Source organism: Cervus canadensis, chromosome 14, assembly GCF_019320065.1.
Source record: "Cervus canadensis isolate Bull #8, Minnesota chromosome 14, ASM1932006v1, whole genome shotgun sequence".
In the NCBI taxonomy this organism is placed as follows: Eukaryota; Metazoa; Chordata; class Mammalia; order Artiodactyla; family Cervidae; genus Cervus; species Cervus canadensis.
The window spans coordinates 23303468-23326272 of record NC_057399.1 but is presented as its reverse complement, the minus strand read 5'-3'; the positions used below and the strand labels follow the sequence as shown (position 1 = coordinate 23326272).

General features: G+C 37.6%; 1 protein-coding gene and 1 long non-coding RNA gene across 4 annotated transcripts in view; both read right to left on the bottom strand.

Annotated features, from left to right (window-relative positions):
- Positions 1–6224, bottom strand: part of LOC122453370 — a 69733-nt gene extending 63509 nt beyond the window's left edge. For 2 of the 3 annotated variants that reach the window (XR_006273018.1, XR_006273019.1), the window contains exon 1: positions 6156–6224. This is a non-coding gene — a long non-coding RNA (uncharacterized LOC122453370). Of the gene's footprint in view, positions 1–3316; positions 3444–6155 lie in introns of those variants that run through there. The other variant, XR_006273020.1, reaches the window with a different exon arrangement.
- LOC122453369 (60S ribosomal protein L7-like) overlaps positions 1–22805 on the bottom strand; it is a 683417-nt gene that overhangs the window by 412479 nt on the left and 248133 nt on the right. The gene's annotated exons all lie outside the window — the stretch shown is intronic.

Sequence of the window (22805 nt, the reverse complement as noted above, 5' to 3'; positions counted from 1 at the left end):
AAGAATGTTAGAAAATAGAAACTGACACTAGAATTGACCTCAGAGATAAAAACTGTCCATATCTGTTACTCAGTCACAGCACCTGTGTTGTATTATTTAACAGTAAGTATGGGTTCACCTTCATTCTGTTCAAGCAGGGCTAGTAGATTTCCTTTGAGCTCAAAAGATTAACAGCTTTCCAATCACAGAAAGTCAAACAGATTGTTCTGTTTGATACCTTATTATTAAAGAATTCCTAAGACAAATGAGCTCTTTCTAATATAGAGATATCTTATCATTCACTATTCCTTTAACAAGAACTTATTAAGTGCGTGTTGTAGTCCAGGCACTGTGCTGAGGAGTGGAACTAATAAGAAATAAATCAGGGAACTTATAATCTGTTAGGGAAGATAGATATAAAACACACAATTACACAGAAAACCACACAAGTAATTGTATATTCATACCAAATTCTTTAAAAAGGAATTCAGTTCCATCTTCCTCTTAAGTCATAGTTTGATTTTTCTCATTTTTCCTCCTAATTCTGAATGGGAACATGTGAATAACAATTGGAACAACTACTGCGAACTATGCTGTTTGTGGTAGGCAGGAACGTCATTTGTAGTCTTAAACAAAGTTCAAATATTGTCACAATTCACTTTTCTTTTAGAAGAAAAAAAAAAAAGAAATCCTGTGAGCCTCACCTCACTTTTATCAACAGAAAAATAATTTCTAACTGTATCTTTTTAAGGTTTAAATTAAAGAAGCTTTGAAAAGTCTGTTGGCTCTCTAAAGAAGTTTCTAAGACTAAGGAACTATTAAGTACTAATATAAACAAGAGTATGATTGTTTACTCAAAGGAATGAACTAGAAAGTTAAGGAGTACATACTGTAGGTTTCAGCTGCACTTTAAAGAATGCAAAGATTTATGGGGGAAAAGGGGAGTGTCTTTACTGGAAACAGAATAAGCAATTGTGCACGAGCCGGAACAGAGATTATTTGTATTAAATGGTAGAGAAATTGGTCTGGTTTGGCCGAGGATACATGTGAAGCTGAGGACGGAATGGGAGAGGAAGAGGCAACCTTCAGGGTTTTAGTTCTTGACTGAAGAACAGAAGGGAAAAATAAAATAAAACAAGCAAAAATAATATTTAACCATTGCATTATCTTCACTTTTTTAGGTCTTTTAGACATTAAACCAAGAGATGAAACTCTTATATTTTTACTTTATAAAACATGTTCTGCCTTTTCCCCCAGAAAAGATACTGAAGGAAAGAGTTTCTTCCTGAGACTGCAAAATAAGATTTTATCTGAAGGACAGGTACAGAGCCAGGGCAACAACAGGCTTTTAATGAACATGGCAGTTACTTCAACGGGTCAATTAAAAATAGAAATTGTTCTATTATTTTACTTCATATATATATGTATATATACACACACACATATATGTATATTCTTAGCACTGACAGAATATATATAATATATACACACATATACATTTTCTTCCGCAGAGAGATTTCTACCTGAAATCCTCATTTTCCTTTATAATAGTACAATTATAATCTATGAATATATATGATAGTGGTTCATTACCTTTGGGCATCAAAAAAGTAAAATGAAAAGATCAACCATTAGGAGAAAAATAAGACTAAAAATGACAGATGTTGGTTAACGCTCTCAATAATAACTAAAATAATATTATATCATTTTTATATCATATATATAATATATATAAAATAAAGAAAAGCAAGATAGCAATCTTTATAAAATGGTTGCTTTTTTTTTTATAAAGGAAAAACATCTTTATTTCTTGAAACAAAACAAATGCTTTTATTTTAGATTTTGCTTTTCTTTTAAAGGAAACTTAAATATTATAACCCAGATTAGTGGCTCAGTGGTAAAGAATCCACCTCCCAAGCAGGAGACTTGGGTTCAATCCACGGGTTGGCAAGGTCCCCTGGAGAAGGAAATGGCAACCTACTCCAGTATTCTTGCCTGAAAAAAATCCCATGGACAGAGGAGCCTGGTGGGCTACAGTCCCTAGGTAAAAGAGGTGCAAAGAAAAAAAAAAAAAAGAGGTGCAAAGAGGTGAACATGACTGAATGAGTGAGCACACATACATGAGAAAGTATATGGCAGTCAACCATGATTAAAATGAGAGAATTCCATAATGGACTCTGCAAATAGTGATGTACCATATAAGGCTTGTGACCAGAGTAACAGAAATGAAAGAACAACAAAAAGGGCATGTTGGCAGGCGTACATTGATACGGCCTATATTTTCCTCACCTTCACAATAGTTCACTACAATAAAGAATAAATGAAATGAGGTTTTACGACAATTGTAAAAAGAAAATAGGCCTTATTTGTTCGTGGCACTGATCACAAACTTATAACGTATTTGTAGAAATATCAAATGCTTAAAGAATTAAATAACTTTAATGCTATTTATACTGAAAGTAGGATTTGATTTTTTTGTACAAAAATGTACAAAAATTTTACTTACATTTAAAAGTTCCTATTATCCATAAATCACTATATAGACTATAGAAGACGTTTATCCAGCTATACCAAGGGGAAAAATAAAGGCAATACATTTTAGGCTAAAAGTTAAGTATTTTAAAACTTTCCAGACAATAAAAGTGGAGACACTGAGGAAAACAGTGGATTTCCTCCCTGAAAGAATGCTGTGGACATTTATTGCTTTGTCTGAGAAACATTCTTACTGATGCTAAGATTAACCCTGCCTTCTTTTGGGTAAAATCAACCAATTGGTTCTAGGTAGGTCTTTCAGCCACAGTAAATTAACTCTCTGACCACTGTAGTTGGCTTCAGAAATAAGTGACTGATCCAAAGTATGCCAATAGCCACCCTTCCAGTAATTTTCCCCAACACTGAGACAGAAGCAATGCTTCTTTGATAGACAAGTGATGAGAAGTGTGAAGGACAAGAATGTTGTCTGTCAAGTTTCCCACCATTAGGAGAAAAGCTGGTCTGATTAATGCAGAGATAAGAGAGAAAAAAGAAACTTCAAACAACTTGCAAATTTCTAGTTCTAAGAGTCTGAGGGCTAGATCTGTTCTTGAGAAACCTAATCCTCTCCTCTTCTATTTTCCCCATTCTGACTGAGCTTGTTGTAGTTTAGTGTTTGCACTAGCAAACCTGACTTATCCAGGGGACTTATATGTAACAGCACAAATCAACAATACCACAGATACTATTTATATGAAAGAGACATTAATTTACTTATAAAAAGACCACAAACTAGTTGAAAAGCTTTCTTTACTTCTAATGCTATTTTCCCCTGGCAAGTTGCTGAGGTTTCCACAGTGCTTACCTTGTCAAGATCTTCCCTCTGTGTCTTGAACCTGCTTCTCCCCTCTTCCTCAGTAAAGCCTCCTCACTTTTACCCAGAGAGCTTCCCAGGTGGTGCTAGTGGTAAAGAACCTGCTTGCAGTGCAGGAGATGCAAGAGATGTGGGTTTGATCCCTGGGTCAGGAAGATCCCCTGGAGAAGCAAACGACAACCCACTCCAGTACTCTTGCCTGGGAAATCCTATGGACAGAGGAGCCTGGTGGGCTACAGTCCATGGGGTTGCAAAGAGTCGGACACAACTGAGGCGACTTAGCACTCTTACCTGCAAGAGCTCAGTAAGTATTAATAATTCCTTAATACCATCCATGGGGCTTCCCTGGTGGCTCAGAGGGTAAAGCGTCTGCCTGCAATGTGGGGGACCTGGGTTCAATCCCTGGGTGGGGAAGATCCCCTGGAGAAGGAAATGGCAACTCACTCCAGTATTCTTGCCTGGAAAATCCCATGGACGGAGGAGCTAGGTAGGCCACGGCCCATGGGGTTGCAAAGAGTCGGACACGACTGAGCGACTTTGCTTGCTTGCTTAATACCATCCATCCTGTTCTGGCCCTTTACACAGATTTGAAGAGTCTGGCCTTTTGCTTCTCTACTGTTAAGAGCTACCATGATTAGCTTTAGTTGGTGTGTCTTCTAATCCTCCTCTCTGTGCTTCTGCTTCTATTGGCCAATGTGGGACAAGCACTTCCTCTTGAATTTGACTTTCACCCTTGGACACAGTGCTGATCCTGCCTTTTTCAAAGTTCTCTTTTGTCATAACTCTTTCTGATCCCTTCTATGGAGGGGTAGATGTGATTTCTTCACAGTGTGTCCACAGAGGGCAGAGAATTGAATTTAGATGCTTTCAAAGCTTTAATTTTCATTGCCTTATGTTATCAATGTACTCTAGCTTTTTTTAAAAAATCAAAGATACTGGCTATGTTTATAAGAGACCAACCTAAACTATCAGACAACCTTCCAAACATGATCTGTTGCCTGCAGTTACCTCATAAGGCAAAAGTGCAGTTTCAAAGTCTCCACTATTAATGAGTAGACTATTTAAAAATTCTATAGAGACAGAAAGTGTAAGTTTTCTTTTTGGAGTAGGTTCTCTGACATAATACAACGAGTGTCATTAAAATGTCAGTTTTGTAAGGATGGTAGATTTTGGCTTGTGTTTCACCAAGCCCCAGTGCTTGGAAGAGGACCTAGTACAAGAGATTGCTAACATCTGTTGGAAGGCTCACACATAGTGACTATAGGGCTGACTCATTCTGCTAAGTAATTGAATAAATGTTTGATTGTTAGTGTGTGTGCCCCTACAATGTGGAAAACCCTGTGGACAATTTGAGGCTGAATAAGAATGCATCCTGAAGAAACTTGATCTAGTAGGTGAGAGAAACAATACAAAAATAGGTACACTAGGGGCTCGCCTGGTGGCTCGGAGGTAAAGAATCTGCCTGACAACGCAGGTGAAATGGGTTCAATCCCTGGTGTAGGCGGATCCCACGTGCCACAAAGCAACTAAGTCTGTGTACCACAACCACTGAGCTTGTGCTCTAGAGCCAGGCTCCACAACAAGAAAAGCCCATGCTCTGAAACTAGAGAGTCATCTCCACTGACCACGATGGAGAAAAGCCCAAGAAGCAATGAAGACCCTGCACAGCCAAAAATCCATAAATAAATAAATAAAATTATTTTTAAAAATAGGTATACTAAGCATTCAATTAAAATGATTCTGTATTCAAGGTCCAACAAATGTGCTGTTTGCTTTCCTGAGAAGCAGCACTCCTTTCTGTAGAGATTTGAACTTATGCTGTAGAGGATTAGCTTTTGAGCTGTGTCTAAAAATACGAATAGAATTTCCACAGAGAGAAGCTCAAAGGCAGAGAATGCCTTGCGCTAGAAATCAGTCTTACAGTTTTTCCTGAGCTTTCATGAGACCAACAGAAATAAAGAATGGTATGTTTCAGTAGCTGAAATAACTTTACATAAATTATTAAGCACTGCAGCATCTTCAAGACATAAGTATTTTAAGCACACCCGAGTGCCCTCCCATGGGCCAAGGGTGGGGGCGGGGAGGAGGTGGGAGGGGGGAGAGTGACTTTTCTACCATTTTCCCTTAAAGTGAAATGAATAACTTGGAAAAAAAAAAAAAAAGCTTCTGTGTTTATTTTTAAGAGCTTATGTTTCAGTTTCCAGCATGGGTCACATTAAACTCAAACTGCCTATGAAAGAAAAATACTGGTATTTCAAGAAAAGGCATGGTATTATCTTTTACTTAAGTTCTGACAGGACCACGCCATTCCCTGCGAATCTCCCTCCCCCTCTCCCCCACCCTAGAGCAAATTTTAAAGCCATGATTCATCAAACCGCAGTTAGACATTCTGAACTTTGGTGACTCCTTCTGCAAAACCGGTTTGTTCACAAAATGGATTCTGCCTTACTTTTTCTCAAAAAGTCTCCTGTATAGTAGTGACAGTCGTGATACAATAATTCTCTTCAATGCAGTACTAGTTTTCACAAAAGTCCATCTATAGAGTTTTAAAAAAATATCTCATAGTGATATTAAACTTAGTATACTCAAGCTACATAGAAATGTAACTTAGATGTTTTCGTTTAAAGGAAGTTTAGGAGACTACATTTTAAGAAGTCTGAGAGGCAGTTCTTCTGATCTGCATTTCATTTCCATATTGCAAATATCAAATGCTACAAAGAAGATATTTGCCTAACCCATCATTTCTAATCCCAGTGAGTTTTTTGTACTCTCTCTTTACTCAACTAAGCCTTTATTCTCTTTACACTTAGGGTAGTTTAAGCAAATTTACCTGTGTCCACAGTAAATATGCCTCAGCTCCAGGCAGCTGACTTCTTGTTCACGCAGATGGAAATTAGACTGAAATGTGCATATTGCAAGCACCAGCCACTGCCTCTTAAAAATGCAAAACCTTAACCAGGCAAAGGGATATAGTTTCAAATAGAAAGAAGAGCTGTTGTTGAAGCCTCAGGATCTTTAATTCTCTGGATTGCTCACTATAAACTCATTAGCTGAATTTAAATTTCTTGGGGTTCTTCTGAACCTGGCTAACACACATGGAATTTAGAATTGTTTCCTTTTCACACTTTGCTTATTTTTAGTCTCTCCAAAAGACTCCTGGTTATGTAGCAGATTTAGGGAAAATGTTAGAATTTGCATGTTTGGCTTTGAGCTTAAAGATGATCTTGGTTATAAAAAGTGTGCAACTTTTCTCCTCTTTTTGGTCTTGTATTTTGATACTTATTTTATGACAGTTTTCATGACCTTCCATAATATGAATGTACAAAAACTATAAAATATATAAAAATTAAAAGAATAATTTTTATATACTAGCTAGCTATACAGGAGTCATATCAACAATTTTTTACAATTATGGCATTGAAAGACATTTTGAATCATTCAGTTATTAAAATCAGTCTGAAATCCCATGCCATTCTTTTGCATGTTGAAAAAATATGGTATGTTGTTGCAAAACTCTTTACTCTGAAATTACAGTAACATATGTTTTGCAATAAGAAAGTAAAGTTGCTTCAGGACCTTGTCAAAGTCAGATAAGCAGATAACCACATACTTTAGTCAAAATAGCTTTTAAATTCTTCATAATAATCAATATTTAGGGTACCAGGAGACAATGATCAGTCAAAAGCTTATTCTAATGTCCACCACTTCCTTATCTGAAATGGTGCAAACAAAATTTGTTTTTTACTCTCTGTTGGTGAAATAAATTTCTTTTTCAACGCTAGTAGTTCAGGACTTGCACTTTCTTGAGGGTGCATGCCAAGGAGCTTGTTGTAATCTTTAGCTACGGTTCTACAGGGATGATAAGGCATCCCTCATCTTCATGGGGGAGGCATTGGGACCCATCCACTGCCTCGCCAACAACCATAGGAACATCTACTCCCAATTCTGCTACATCATTTAGATCAGGTCAACAGAGAGGAGTAAGCAGGAGGAAAGTAGGAATACCTTTTGGACAAGGAGAAATTTCTCACACAAATCCATGGTTTGGCCATTTGAATTTGCATCTCTGAATATTCACATTTCCCCCTCATTTCTATTGCTGTTTAGGTTGCTTGAATTTTTTTTTTCTCAACAGTTTATAAAAGCTCCTGCTGTATACATATCAGCCTTTTCTTAATATATGAAAATAAGATTTGAACTTTTAGTGAGAATCTGATTTTATTTATATTTTTCCACATGTACTTTTGTGTGTATTAAAATCTCTGTCTCTCTTAATCATACTAGACTTCCATGCATGGATAAGTGTTTCCTAGCCCAAAGATTATGTGTGTTATTTACATATTTGTGCATGCATTCTCAGTCACTCAGTCGTGTCTAACTCTGCGATCCCATGGACTGTAGCCTGCCAGACTCCTCTGCCCGCGGGTTTCTCCCAGCAAGAATACTGAAGTGAGTTGCCATTTTCTCCTCCAGGGGATCTTTCTGACCCAGGGATTGAACCCACATCTCCTAAGTCTCCTGCCTTGCAGGTATATTCTTTACCACTGAGACATCAGGGAAGCCCATTTATATATTTGCTTCCATTTAAATCTTAGGTCTATCTGAAAATATTTTTAATATGATATAAAATGGGGATCCAGTTTTCTAGTTGTTCCTATTTAAAGAATTGTTTTAAATTATTTATTTAATCCATTGAATTCAAATAGAAGTTGAAAATAGCATTATTATTTAATTAAAAGGTGTGAATCTATTGTTATATAGTCAACCGGTTTTTTTTTAAATTAATAAATTTAGTTTTTAGAGCAGTTTAAGAGTTCCTGAAAAACGGAATAGAAAATACAGAGAGTTCCCATAAAGCCCTCCTCCCCTGACCTCAGTTTCCTCTATTATTTATTCTTGCATTGGTGTGGTACATTTGTTATAACTGGGGAACATCTATTGATGTATTATTATTAGCTAATACAAGAATTTACATTAGGGTTCACTCTTGATGTTGTACAGTTCTATGGATTTTGCCAAATACAAAATATCATACATATAACATTATGATAGTATAGAAAAAAGTCCCTGTCCTAAAAATCCCCTGTACTCCACCTACCTATTCTCTTACCCTTCTCCCAGACTTGTGGCAACCATTGATATTTTTGCAGTGTCTGGAGATCGCTTTTCCCAAAATGTCATATAGTTAATATCATACAGTATATAACCTTTTCCTACTGCCTTATTTCACTTAGCAATACACAGTTAAGATTCTTCCATGACATTTCCTAGTTTGATAACATATTTCTCTTTATTGTTGAGTAAAATTCCATTGTGTGTGTGTATGTGTGTGTATGCTTAGTCGCTCAGTCATGTCTGACTCTTTGAGGCCCCATGAACTGTGGCTCATGAACTATAGCCTGCCAGGCTCCTCTGCCCATGGAATATTCCAGGCAAGAATACTGGAGTGGGGTGCCATTTCCCATTCCAGGGGACCTTCCCAACCCAGGGATGGAACCTGCATCTCTTGCATCTCCTGCATTGGAAGGTGGATTCTTTACCAGTAGCATGATCTGAGAATTCCTGTCTGGATGTATAATGGTTCATCCACTCACTGATTAAAGGTTGCCACCAAATTTTGGCAATTATGAATAAAGTTGCTATAATCACTTGTGTGCAGATTTTTGTGATAAAATCATTTTCTTAACTCATTAGAGTAAGTATCTAGGCATACAGTCACTGGACTGTATCCTAACACTATGTTTAACTTTTTAAGAAACTGTCAGGCTATCTTCCAAAGGGTAGTCGCATTTTGTATTCCTTACCAGCAATTAACAAGTGTTCTTGCCAATTGGAGTTTTGAATAAATATTTATTACTCAAACTAATATCATCATGAAATTAGTTTATATATATATGTATTTTTCTCATCACAAAGTTTTGCTGCAAGTTGGTTGACATAAAGGAAGAAATCATTATGATAGCACAAATTACTAAAGCTTATAAAAGAATTTGTGTACAAAATGTATGGTAATTAAGCTAGCATTAGGAAATCTGAAATTTCACAACATTGGATTTAAATAGATGCTTTGCTCTCCTTGAACCTGGAAAGCAGGTTTTGACCTCTTGACCTTAACACAGATCTTAATTTTTCTCCCTACAAATTTCTTGATAATTTATTGAAATAAAAGTAGTTACAGTAGCCAATGTGACCATTTTATTCTCTCTCCTTTTTAAAATTATATAGAGAGGAATGGTGAGAGCATATTCAAGGATAAAAAAGACTTGTGAAACATTTTCTAATCCTAGCCAGATCCTGTTAGCAGGAGTGTAAGAACTGACTCACTGAATTATTCACTGACTTTTCCTAAGTCACATAATAATAGATATTAAGCCTCCATTGAATTTGAATTTCTATTTTATCTATGACTTATCACCCACAAAGGAAAACATAGAGGAGCAGAGATATAAGATCTTAGCACAATTATGTTATTACCTCTTTTTGTTTGACAGCGATTGGAATTACAATGTGAACACAGGAGAGATAAAATATTTCTTAGAGTTATAATTGGATTCACTTTTACCTCAAAATTCACACTCTGAGACTAGCAGTAAATTTAACCTGAGAGTGTTTTCAGCACTTTCTCTCTTATCCCTGCATCACACGGGAATACAAGGTTTTGGAAAACCTAGTGAAATGAGAAAGGGTACCACATCGTTCTTAACTTCAATGATCTCATTTGCTGATGACCATTTCAATAATGGGCACCTTCAGTAAGGCCCTGAGACCATGGCATTGGTGCTGACTTCTTTCATGTCCCATGGAGTCAGCCCCTTCTGTGACCATGCTAGCCCCTTCTGTGACCATAGACGCATCTGAGAGGATTCAGGCACACTCTATGATCTAGAAAACCCAAAGCTCTTGTGTTCCTTCCAGGACTGATAATTGCAACCACCTCTTTAGGTCAGACCAACTACTTTGTGCATGTGGTATGTGTAAGTGTGTGCATGTGTGTATAAGTAAATTTATTTCAATTTAAAGTATTTTTCAAAAAATTAAAATAGATAAACCCCAATTTGTGAACATTGTATAAAGAATTTGAATATATAAGTAACTCCTACAAATCAGTAAGAAATAGGCAGATGACACTTTAAAAAAAAAGGACCAAAAACTAGAACTAGAATCTAAGAAAGAATACATCCAATAATCAACAGATATATAAAAGAGTGTTAAACTTCATTAGTCACTGAAGAAAGCTAAATTAAAAACCTAAGGTAATACCACTCACAACAACAGAATTGTTAAAATGGAAAAGACAATAGCAAATATTGACAGGGATAAGGAAAGACTGGATTTCTCATTACTGCTGTTTGCAAGTGTAACTTGGTACAACTTTGGAAAACTATGTGGCAGTATTGATTAAAGTAGAATGCATGCAAACACATGACCTAGCAAAAGAACCAGAAGGTGCGTATAAGGATGTTGGTTGTATCACAGTTTGTAATACCCAGAAATTAGAAACATTCCAATATTTGATTAGAGAAAAATGGATAAATAAGTAGTGAAATGTTTTTATAAAGGAATACCATACTCTCTTAAGTCTCCTGCATTGGTAAAGAACCCACCTGTCAATGCAGAAGACTTAAGAGAGAAGTTGCTAAAGAACTCAACCTTGACCATTCTACAGTCATTTGGCACTTGTAGCAAAACAGAAAGATAAAAAAGCTCAATAAGTGGGTGCCTCATGAGCTGACTGCAAATCAAAAAAATTGTCATTTTGATGTGTTGTCTTATCTTCAGTTCAGTTCAGTCACTCAGTCATGTCTGACTCTTTGCGACCCCATGGACTGCAGCACACACCAGGCTTCCCTGTTCATCACCAACTGCCGGAGCTTACCCAAACTCATGTCCAACGAGTTGATGGTGCCATCCAACCATCTCATCCTCTGTCATCCCTTTCTCCTCTTGCTTTCAGTCTTTCCCAGCATCAGGGTCTTTTCAAATGAGTCAATTATATAGCATCAGGTGGCCAAAGTATTGGAGTTTCAGCTTCAGCATCAGTCCTGCCAATGAATATTCAGGACTGATTTCCTTTAGGATGAACTGGTTGGATCTCCTTGCAGTCCAAGGGACTCTCAAGAGTCTTCTCCAACACCACAGTTCAAAAGCATCAATTCTTCAATGCTCAGCTTTCTTTAGAGTCCAACTCTCACATCCATACATGACTACTGGAAAAACCATAGCCTTGACTAGACGGACCTTTGTTGGCAAAGTAATGTCTCTACTTTTAAATGTGCTGTCTAGGTTGGTCATAACTTTCCTTCCAAGGAGTAAGCGTCTTTTAATTTCATGGCTACAGTCACCATCTGCAGTGATTTTGGAGCCCCAAAAAAGAGTCTGTCACTGTTTGTATTGTTTCCTCATCTATTTACCATGAAGTTATGGAACCGGATGTCTTCTCTTATTCTTATGCAATAATAAGAAACCATTTATTGATCAGACTGTGACGTGCAATGAAAAATGGATTGTATATGACAACCAGCAACAGCCAGCTCAATGGCTGGACTGAGAAGACGCTCCAAAGCCCTTCCCAAAGTCAAATTTGCACCAAAAAAAGGTCATGGCCACTGTTTGGTGGTCTGCTGCCGATCTGATTCACTTCAGTTTTCTGAATCCAAGCGAAACCATTACATCTGATAACTATGCTCTGCAAATCTTTGTGATGCACTGAAAACTTCAATACCTGCAGCTGTCAACAGAAAGGGTCCAATTCTTCTTCATGACAATTCCTGACAGCACATTGCACAGCCAATTCTTCAAAAGTTGAATGAATTGGGCTACAAAGTTTTGCTTCATCTGCCATACTTACATGACCTCTCACCAAACAACTACCACTTCTTCAAGCATCTTGACAACTTTTTTCAGGCAAAACATTTCCACAACCAGCAGGATGCAGAAAATGCTTTCCAAGAGAGTCAAATTCCAAAGCATGGATTTATGCTGCAGGAATAAGCAAACTTATTTCTCATTGGCAAAAATGTGTTGATTTTAGTTGTTTCTATTTTGATTAATACAGATGTGTTGAGCCTAGTTATAATGATTTGAAATTCATGGTGTGAAACCTTAATTATGTTTCCACCAACCTATTACATTTTTACACCATTCATATAAACATGCACACACATAGCACTATAAGCTAAAGTTTCACAAAATAATACTTACCTTATAATAAGCGACTCATGATAATACTTTCCACGCAGTGCCGTTTCATTCTATTCTACTCCTTTCTTTCTTTTTAGTGTTGATTAGTACATAACAAATTGACTTCATAATTCACTAGTGATTTTGATTTAGCAGTTGAAACATTGCTCTAGATGTGTCTGGACCTTCAAAACAAACAAAATATTGTCTTACTTTGGCTTGACCCTAATGAGAAACTTAGGAAACTATTTTCCTTCCAAAGTCCATGAGGATAAGGAGATTCCAAATCCCTGGGAATTCTAGTCATGGTTAATTCTTTGGCAGACAGGGTGATAACTTTCATTCTTCCCTGTTAAATCCATATCAAGAAAGCAAGATAATGTATCTAAATGTTATTCCTTCACATTCTCAATTAACCACCTTCCTATACTGATGTGTTAAGAGCAGAGGTCCTCAACTTTCTTGGCACCAGGGACTGATTTCTTGGAAAACAATTTTTCCATGGAGGGGAGGTGCAGGGGGGGATGGTTTCAGGATGATTCAAGTGCTATTACATTTCTAATGCCACCGCTGATCTGATCACCACTGACACTGTAAAGCAAACGTTGAGGAGTGACTGTAAATATAGATGAAGCTTCACTGGCTTGCTTGCTGCTCACCTCCAGCTGTGCTCCCTTGTTCCTGGGATGCCTAGTTAAAAAGATGAAGTTCCTTCCTCCAACGTGTTACATATAGATGCTTTTGTCTATTCTTACTTCAGTGTGATGATGCACTCCAATGAAGATTCACTCCATTGGCCTTCAGTATTTTCATTTGACTATTTCATTGAATGGGAGGGAGGGTAAAATTTAAAAAAAAATTATTTCTCTATTTCACATGATGTTGGAGATAATGGAGAAATAATAATAACAATCAATAATTTAGTCATGTGTGTGATGATTATTTGAGTATCTGAGATTTCCAGAGATAAAGGGGAAACCATTTAGAACACTATTTCTCAAAATTCTTTAACCTATGCACACATTAGAAATACAAACTAAAGCAGTATTTTCATTGACTGTGGATACTGGATGTGAGAAAGCTGTGGGGAAAATTTGAGATTTCAGAGAATCACTGTCTTTGATGATTCTGAATATACCTCTTTCTCCACATGAAAAATAATACTTAGATAGAACCTAAAACAAAGGGGTGGAGGAAACCTCTTACTTAAATCAGATGTTTTGCCAGATTTTTCCAAATACTTTTGCTCTGTTAAGTATGATACGTATGATAGACTCTATACTTTGTATCCTTGTTTTATTTCCTTTTCACAATCAGGTCTGTATTATAGGAATAGAAATAAATATACTGTGAAAATATAAAACATAATAGTTACTTTTAAGTCTCTCTTTTCCTCCCTTTTCTTCATTTTCTGTTCTCTCTGTGTAAAATAAATGGAACTAATGAGTCATCTTCTAGAAACAGCAAGAGTGGTGACTCATTCCTCCAGACTTGTAGTATGTGGCTTTTCACGTACATGAAGCATTTAACCAGTGATTATCCCTTAGTTGCTAGTGGTAACACATGATATGTTTTATTTCCAGATTCCACTTGACAGCATTATTGGGGGAACAGAGTTTCCAATAGATTACTCACAGAAATATTCTTATATGATTAGTCAATTTCTTTTTATATTTGGGAGTTTCATTGTCTTTAGAGTTACAGCTAAAAGTTAATTTTGGAAAAAAAGTGTTTTTCTAACTTTTTGTCCTTAATTCTGCCACAGGTATCACATCTTATTGTTGCTATCATACATTTGCCAGTGTATTACAAATCCAAATATACAACCCAATTCCTCCACATTAATGCTACTGGTATCCACAAAAACAGGATAAAATGGGTCCATATGTTTCTTTTAGTCTTCTAAAAGCTACATGGACTTTTTCCTTCATTTCACAGGAGTGTCACTGTGCATGTTCCAATGTTTCCATTGTCAAAATCAAGAATGAAAATACAAATATAAGATAATTTTGTGTAATTATCTTTTCCTTTTTCACCTAACAAAAATAAATGTAGTATTAAAAAGCTGGTCTACATCTGTCCAAGATGCAATAATACCAATTTGCAATAATACCAATTGATTAATTAGTTGGCACCTAATTAAATAGTTCAAAGCATACTTGTTATGGTAGGTGACAATATATATATATATATTCTCAAATATTTAGATTAGATGATCACCCCTCTTCAGGATATGTAGACTTCATTAACATTGAGAATTTAGAATATGTTTTAAAAATTGACAATCATAAGAAACTATCTGAGGGAGGAGCTAAGATGGTGGAGGAATAGGACGGGGAGACCACTTTCTCCCCTACAAATTCATCGAAAGAACATTTGAACTCTGAGCAAACTTCACAAAACAACTTCTGACCGCTAGCAGAGGACATCAGGCACCCAGAAAAGCAGCCCATCGTCTTCGAAAGGAGGTAGGACAAAATATAAAAGATAAAAAGAGAGACAAAAGAGCTAGGGACAGAGACCCGTCCCAGGAAGGGAGTAGTAATAGAGGAAGTTTCCTAACACCAGGAAACCCTCTCACTAGCGGGCCTGGGGGAAGTTTTTGAATCTCGGAGGGCAACCTAACTGGGAGGAAAAATAAATAAAACCCACAGATTACATGCCTAAAAGCAACTGCCAGCAGAAAAGTACCCCAGATGCCCGCATCCGCCACCATCAAGTGGGGGTGGAACGGAGAGGAGCGGGCGGCATTGCTTAGGGTAAGGACTGGGCCTGAATGCCCTGAGGGCAATCGGAGGGAGCTAACGTGAGATAGCAACTTAAACTGTGGGATAGCAAGAGAGAGAGAAAATTAACTGGCCTGAACACCCTGCTGGCCGGTTCACAGAACAAAGGAAGAACTGAGCGATCCCAGAGAAGAGCAAGCCGGAGGCGGACTGGCCCATCCCCCACTGGAGGCAGGAGGCAGGGGGGAGGGGCAAGGGGCAAACTCGGCCCCAGAGACGGCACCCCTACCAAACTGCAAACAGGCCTCCAGTTTCTAACCAAAGACTTCCTGAGATTCTAAATGGTTGACACCCGCTGGGAGGGTCACGGCTAGAGACCAGCTCCCCAAAACAGACACAAGGCGCACCCGACTGGCTAGCACGGAAACTGAGGCTCGGATGCGGAGGGGAGAAGGCGCACTGCACCAAGGAGAGTGCGCCCGTCAAGCTCCTGGCTGCCTGAGCTGCTCGGGCAGGGAAGGCACAAAATGCAGGCCCAACTGAGTCTGCGCTTTTGTGGAGTACCCGAAGACTGGAACCGCACACAACTCAGGGCCCACTCCCTGGAGAGCAGCCTGGAGCCTGAGCAGTGTAGACGGGAAAAGCACACGTCGCGAGTGGGGGCAAAAACCCAGTGTGGCCGGAACACTGCGGGTCCTCCCCACACAGGCCAGTGACATTTGTCTGCAGCGCCCCTCCCTCCCCGCAGCGCGACTGAACAAGCGAACCTAAACAAGAGACCACCTCCGCCCGCCCGTGTCAGGGCGGAAATTAGACACTGCAGAGACCAGAAAACAGAAGCCAAATAAACAAAGGGAACTGCTTTAGAAGTCACAGGTGCAACAGATTAAAATACCTGTAGGTAACACCGACTACACTGGAAGGGGCCTATAAATATAGAGAAGTGTAAGCTGGAACAAGGAGACATCTGAAACTGAACCGAACCCACACTGCTCGCAACAGCTCTAGAGAAATTCCTAGATATAGTTTTACTTATTTTTTTTAATTACAAAAAAATTTTTTTCTTTCTTTTTTTTTTTTACTTTTTCTCTTTTATTTTCTTTTAAAATTCCCTATTACTCCTCTATTACTCCTTAATTTTCATTTTCATTTATTTTTATTTTTTTAATCAAAAAATTTTTTTCTTTTTTAAATTTTTTTCTCTTATTTTCTTTTAAAGTCCTCTAATACTCCTCTATTAGTCCTTAATTTTCATTTTCATTTCACTATAACCTTGCAAAAAAAAAAGCCCTATTTTTAAACCAAACTTCATATATATTTCTTAAATTTTTTGTGTTTTTGTTTCTGTTTTTAATATTGTATCTTTAAGAGTCTAACCTCTACTCTAGATTTTTAACCTTTGTTTTTCAGTATTTGATATAAATTTTGGACATTTAAGAAGCCAATATTCAGTACCGATTTTTACTCAGGAGTGTGTTGATTACTCTCTCCCCCTTTTGACTATCCTTTTTCTCTCCCAGATCACCTCTACTTCCTCCCTACCCCTTCTCTTCCCAATACAATTCTGTGAATCTCTGTGGGTGTCTGGGCTATGGAGAACACTTAGGGAACAGAGTACTGCTTAGATCTGTCTCTCTCCTCTTGAGTCCCCCTTTTTCTCCTCCTGCTCATCTCTATCTCCCTCCTCCCTCTCCTCTTCTTCATGTAACTCTGTGAACCTCTCTGGGTGTCGCTCATGGTGGAGAATCTTTTCACCATTAACCCAGAAGTTTTATTATCAGTGCTGTGTAGTTGGAGAAGTCTTGAGGCTACTGGAGGAATAAGACTGAAATCCAGAGGCAGGAGACGTAAGCCCAAAACCCGAGAACACCAGAAAACTCCTGACTACAGGGAACATTAAGTAATAAGAGATCATCCAAAAGCCTCCATACCTACACTGAAACCAACCACCACTCAGGAGCCAATAAGTTCCAGAGCAAGACATATCACGCAAATTCTCCAGCAATGCAGGAACATAGCCCTGAGCGTCAAAATACAGGCTGCCCAAAGTCACACCTAACACATAGACCCATCTCAAAACTCACTACTGGACACTCCATTGCACTCCAGAGAGAAGAAATGCAGTTCCACCCACCAGAACACTGACGCAAGCTTCCCTAACCAGGAAACCTTGATGAGCCAATTGTCCAGCCCCACCCACTGGGAGAAACCTCCACAATAAAAAGGAACCACAGACCAACAGAATACAGAAAGTCCACTCCAGACACAGCAATCTAAACAAGATGAAAAGGCAGAGAAATACCCAACAGGTAAAGGAACATGAAAAATGCCCACCAAGTCAAACAAAAGAGGAGTAGATAGGGAATCTACCTGAAAAAGAATTTAGAATAATGATAATAAAAATGATCCAAAACCTTGAAAACAAAATGGAGTTACAGATAAATAGCCTGGAGACAAAGATTGAGAAGATGCAAAAAATGTTTAATAAGGATCTAGAAGAAATAAAAGAGTCAATTAAAAATGAATAATGCAGTAAATGAGATCAAAAACACTCTGGAAGGAACCAACAGTAGAATAATGGAGACAGAAGATAGGATAAGTGAGGTAGAAGATAAAATGGTGGAAATAAATGAAGCAGAGAAGAAAAAAGAAAAAAGCATCAAAAGAAATGAGGACAACCTCAGGACCTTTGGGACAATGTGAAACGCCCCAACATTTGAATCATAGGAGTCCCAGAAGAAGAAGACAAAATGAAAGGCCATGAGAAAGTACTAGAGGAGATAATAGCTGAAAACTTCCCTAAAATGGGGAAGGAAATAGTCACACAGGTCCAAGAAACCCAGAGAGTCCCAAACAGGATAAACACAAGGGGAAACACCCCAGGACACATATTAATCAAATTAACAAAGATCAAATACAAAGAACAAATTTTAAAAACAGCAAGGGAGAAACAACAAATAACACACAAAAGGATTCCCATAAGGATAACAGCTGATCTATCGATAGAAACCCTTCAGGCCAGAAGGGAATGGCAGGACATACTTAAAGTAATGAAAGAGAATAACCTACAACCTACATTACTGTACCCAGCGAGGATCTCATTCAGATATGAAGGAGAATTTAAAAGTGTTACAGACAAGCAAAAGCTGAGAGAATTCAGCACCACCAAACCAGCTCTTCAACAAATGATAAAGGATCTTCTCTAGACAGGAAACACAGAAAGGTTGTATAAACGTGAACCCAAAACAACAACGTAAATGGCAATGGGACCATACCTGTCAATAATTACCTTAAACGTAAATGGGTTGAATGCCCCAACCAAAAGACAAAGACTGGCTGAATGGATACAAAAACAAGACCCCTATATATGCTGTCTACAAGAGACCCACCTCAAAACAAGGGACACATAAAGACTGAAAGTGAAGGGCTGGAAAAAATATATTTCATGCAAACGGAGACCAAAAGAAAGCAGGAGTCACAATACTCATATCAGATAAAATAGACGTTAAAATAAAGGCTGTGAAGAGACAAAGAAGGACACTACATAATGATCAAAGGATCAATCCAAGAAGAAGATGTAACAATTATAAATATATATGCACCCAACATAGGAGCACCACAAATTGTAAGGCAAATGCTAACGAGTATGAAAGGGGAAATTAACAGTAACACAGTAATAGTGGGAGACTTTAATACCTCACTCACACCTATGGATAGATCAACTAAACAGAAAATTAACAAAGAAACACAAAGCTTAAATGACACAATGGACCAGCTAGACCTAATTGATATCTATAGGACATTTCACCCCAAAACAACCAATTTCACCTTTTTCTCAAGTGCACATGGAACCTTCTCCAGAATAGATCACATCCTGGGCCATAAATCTAGCCTTGGGAAATTCAAAAAAATTGAAATCATTCCAGTCATCTTTTCTGACCACAGTGCAGTGAGATTAGATCTCAATTACAGGAAAAAAATTGTTAAAAATTCAAACATATGGAGGCTAAATAACACGCTTCTGAATAACCAACAAATCATAGAAGAAATCAAAAAAGAAATCAAAATATGCATAGAAATGAATGAAGATGAAAACACAACAACCCAGAACCTATGGGACACTGTAAAGGCAGTGCTAAGGGGAAAGTTCATAGCATTACAGACTTACCTCAAGAAACAAGAAAAGTCAAATAAATAACCTAACTCTACACCTAAAGCAACTAGAGAAGGAAGAAATGAAGAACCCCAGGGTTAGTAGAAGGAAAGAAATCTTAAAAATTAGGGCAGAAATAAATGCAAAAGAAACTAAAGAGACCATAGCAAAAATCAACAAAGCTAAAGCTGGTTTTTTGAAAAAGTAAACAAAATTGACAAACTGTTAGCAAGACTCATTAAGAAACAAAGGGAAAAGAACCAAATTAACAAAATTTGAAATGAAAATGGAGAGATCACAACAGACAACACTGAAATACAAAGGGTCATAAGAGACTACTACCAGCAGCTCTATGCCAATAAAATGGACAACTTGGAAGAAATGGACAAATTCTTAGAAAAGTATAACTTTCCAAAACTGAACCAGAAAGAAATAGAAGATCTTAACAGACCCATCACAAGCAAGGAAATCGAAACTGTAATCAGAAATCTTCCAGCAAGCAAAAGCCCAGGACCAAATGGCTTCACAGCTGAGTTCTACCAAAAATTTAGAGAAGAGCTAACACCTATCTTACTCAAACTCTTCCAGAAAATTGCAGAAGGTAAACTTCCAAACTCATTCTATGAGGCCAGCATCACCCTAATTCCAAAACCAGATAAAGATGCCACAAAAAAAGAAAACTATAGGCCAATATCACTGATGAACATAGATGCAAAAATCCTTAACAAAATTCTAGCAAACAGAATCCAACAACATATTAAAAAAAATCATACATGATGACCAAGTGGGCTTTATCCCAGGAATGCAAGGATTCTTTAATATCCGCAAATCAATCAGTGTAATACACCACATTAATAAATTGAAAGATAAAAACCATATGATTATCTCAATAGATGCAGAAAAAGCCTTTGACAAAATTCAACATCCATTTATGATTAAAACTCTCTAGAAAGCAGGAATAGAAGGAACATACCTCAACATAATAAAAGCTATATATGACAAACCCATAGGAAGCATTACCCTCAATGGTGAAAAATTGAAAGCATTATCCCTAAAATCAGGAACAAGACAAGGGTGCCCACTCTCACCACTACTATTCAACATAGTTTTGGAAGTTTTGGCCACAGCAATCAGAGCAGAAAAAGAAATAAAAGGAATCCAGATAGGAAAAGAAGAAGTAAAACTCTCACTGTTTGCAGACGACATGATCCTCTACATAGAAAACCCTAAGGATTCTACCAGAAAATTACTAGAGCTAATCAATGAATATAGTAAAGTTGCAGGATATAAAATTAACACACAGAAATCCCTTGCATTCCTATACACTAAGAATGAGAAAACAGAAAGAGAAACTAAGGAAACAATACCATTCACCATTGCCACAAAAAGAATAAAATACTTAGAAGTATATCTACCTAAAGAAACAAAAGACCTATACATAGAAAACTATAAAACACTGATGAAAGAAATCAAAGAGGACACAAACAGATTGAGAAATATTCCGTGTTCATGTATTGGAAGAATCAATATTGTCAAAATGGCTATTCTACCCAAAGCAATCTATAGATTCAATGCAATCCCTATCAAGCTACCAATGGTATTTTTCACAGAACTAGAACAAATAATTTCACAATCTGTGTGGAAATACAAAAAAACCTCGAATAGCCAAAGCAATCTTGAGAAAGAAGAATGGAACTGGAGGAATCAACCTGCCTGACTTCAGGCTCTACTACAAAGCCACAGTCATCAAGACAGTATGGTACTGGCACAAAGACAGAAATATAGATCAATGGAACAGAATAGAAAGCCCAGATATAAATCCACGAACCTATGGACACCTTATCTTTGACAAAGGAGGCAAGGATATACAATGGAAAAAAGACCACCTCTTTAACAAGTGGTGCTGGGAAAACTGGTCAACCACTTGTAAAAGAATGAAACTAGAACACTTTCTAACACCATACACAAAAATAAACTCAAATGGATTAAAGATCTAAATGTAAGACCAGAAACTATAAAACTCCTAGAGGAGAACATAGGCAAAACACTCTCTGACATAAATCATAGCAGGATCCTCTATGACCCACCTCCCAGAATATTGGAAATAAAAGCAAAAATAAACAAGTGGGAGCTAATGAAACTTAAAAGCTTTTGCACAACAAAGGAAACTATAAGCAAGGTGAAAAAACAGCCCTCAGATTGGGAGAAAATAATAGCAAATGAAGCAACAGACAAAGGATTAATCTCAAAAATATACAAGCAACTCCTGCAGCTCAATTCCAGAAAAATAAATGACCCAATCAAAAAATGGGCCAAAGAACTAAACAGACATTTCTCCAAAGAAGACATACAGATGGCTAACAAACACATGAAAAGATGCTCAACATCACTCATTATCAGAGAAATGCAAATCAAAACCACAATGAGGTACCATTACATGCCAGTCAGGATGGCTGCTATCCAAAAGTCTACAAGCAAAAATGCTGGAGAGGGTGTGGAGAAAAGGGAACCCTCTTACACTGTTGGTGGGAATACAAACTAGTACAGCACTATGGAAACAGTGTGGAGATTCCTTAAAAAACTGGAAATAGAACTGCCATATGACCCAGCAATCCCACTTCTGGGCATACACACTGAGGAAACCAGATCTGAAAGAGACACGTGCACCCCAATGTTCATCGCAGCACTGTTTATAATAGCCAGGACATGGAAGCAACCTAGATGCCCATCAGCAGACGAATGGATAAGGAAGCTGTGGTACGTATACACCATGGAATATTACTCAGCCATTAAAAAGAATTCATTTGTATCAGTTCTAATGAGATGGATGAAACTGGAGCCCATTATACAGAGTGAAGTAAGCCAGAAAGATAAAGACCAATACAGTATACTAACCCATATATATGGAATTTAGAAAGATGGTAACGATAACACTATATGGAAAACAGAAAAAGAGACACAGACGTACAGAACAGACTTTTGGACTCTGTGGGAGATGGTGAGGGTGGGATGTTTTGAGAGAACAGCATCAAAACATGTATATTATCAAGGGTGAGACAGATCACCAGCCCAGGTTGGATGCATGAGACAAGTGCTCGGGGCTGGAGCACTGGGAAGACCCAGAGGGATGGGGTGGGGAGGGTGGTGGGAGGAGGCATCGGGATGGTGAATACATGTAAATCCATGGCTGATTCATGTCAATGTATGGCAAAAACCACTACAACATTGTAAAGTAATTAGCCTCCAACTAGTAAAAATAAATGGAAAATAAAAAAAAGAAACTATCTCCCCTGATTTTTCCAAACCTGGTATATACATACATAATAACCTGAGATATCTAAGAGAAAAAAGAGCTACTAAAATGTAGCATAAACTGAATTATAATACTATGACAGAGTTCATACTTGTGCATAGTTTAATG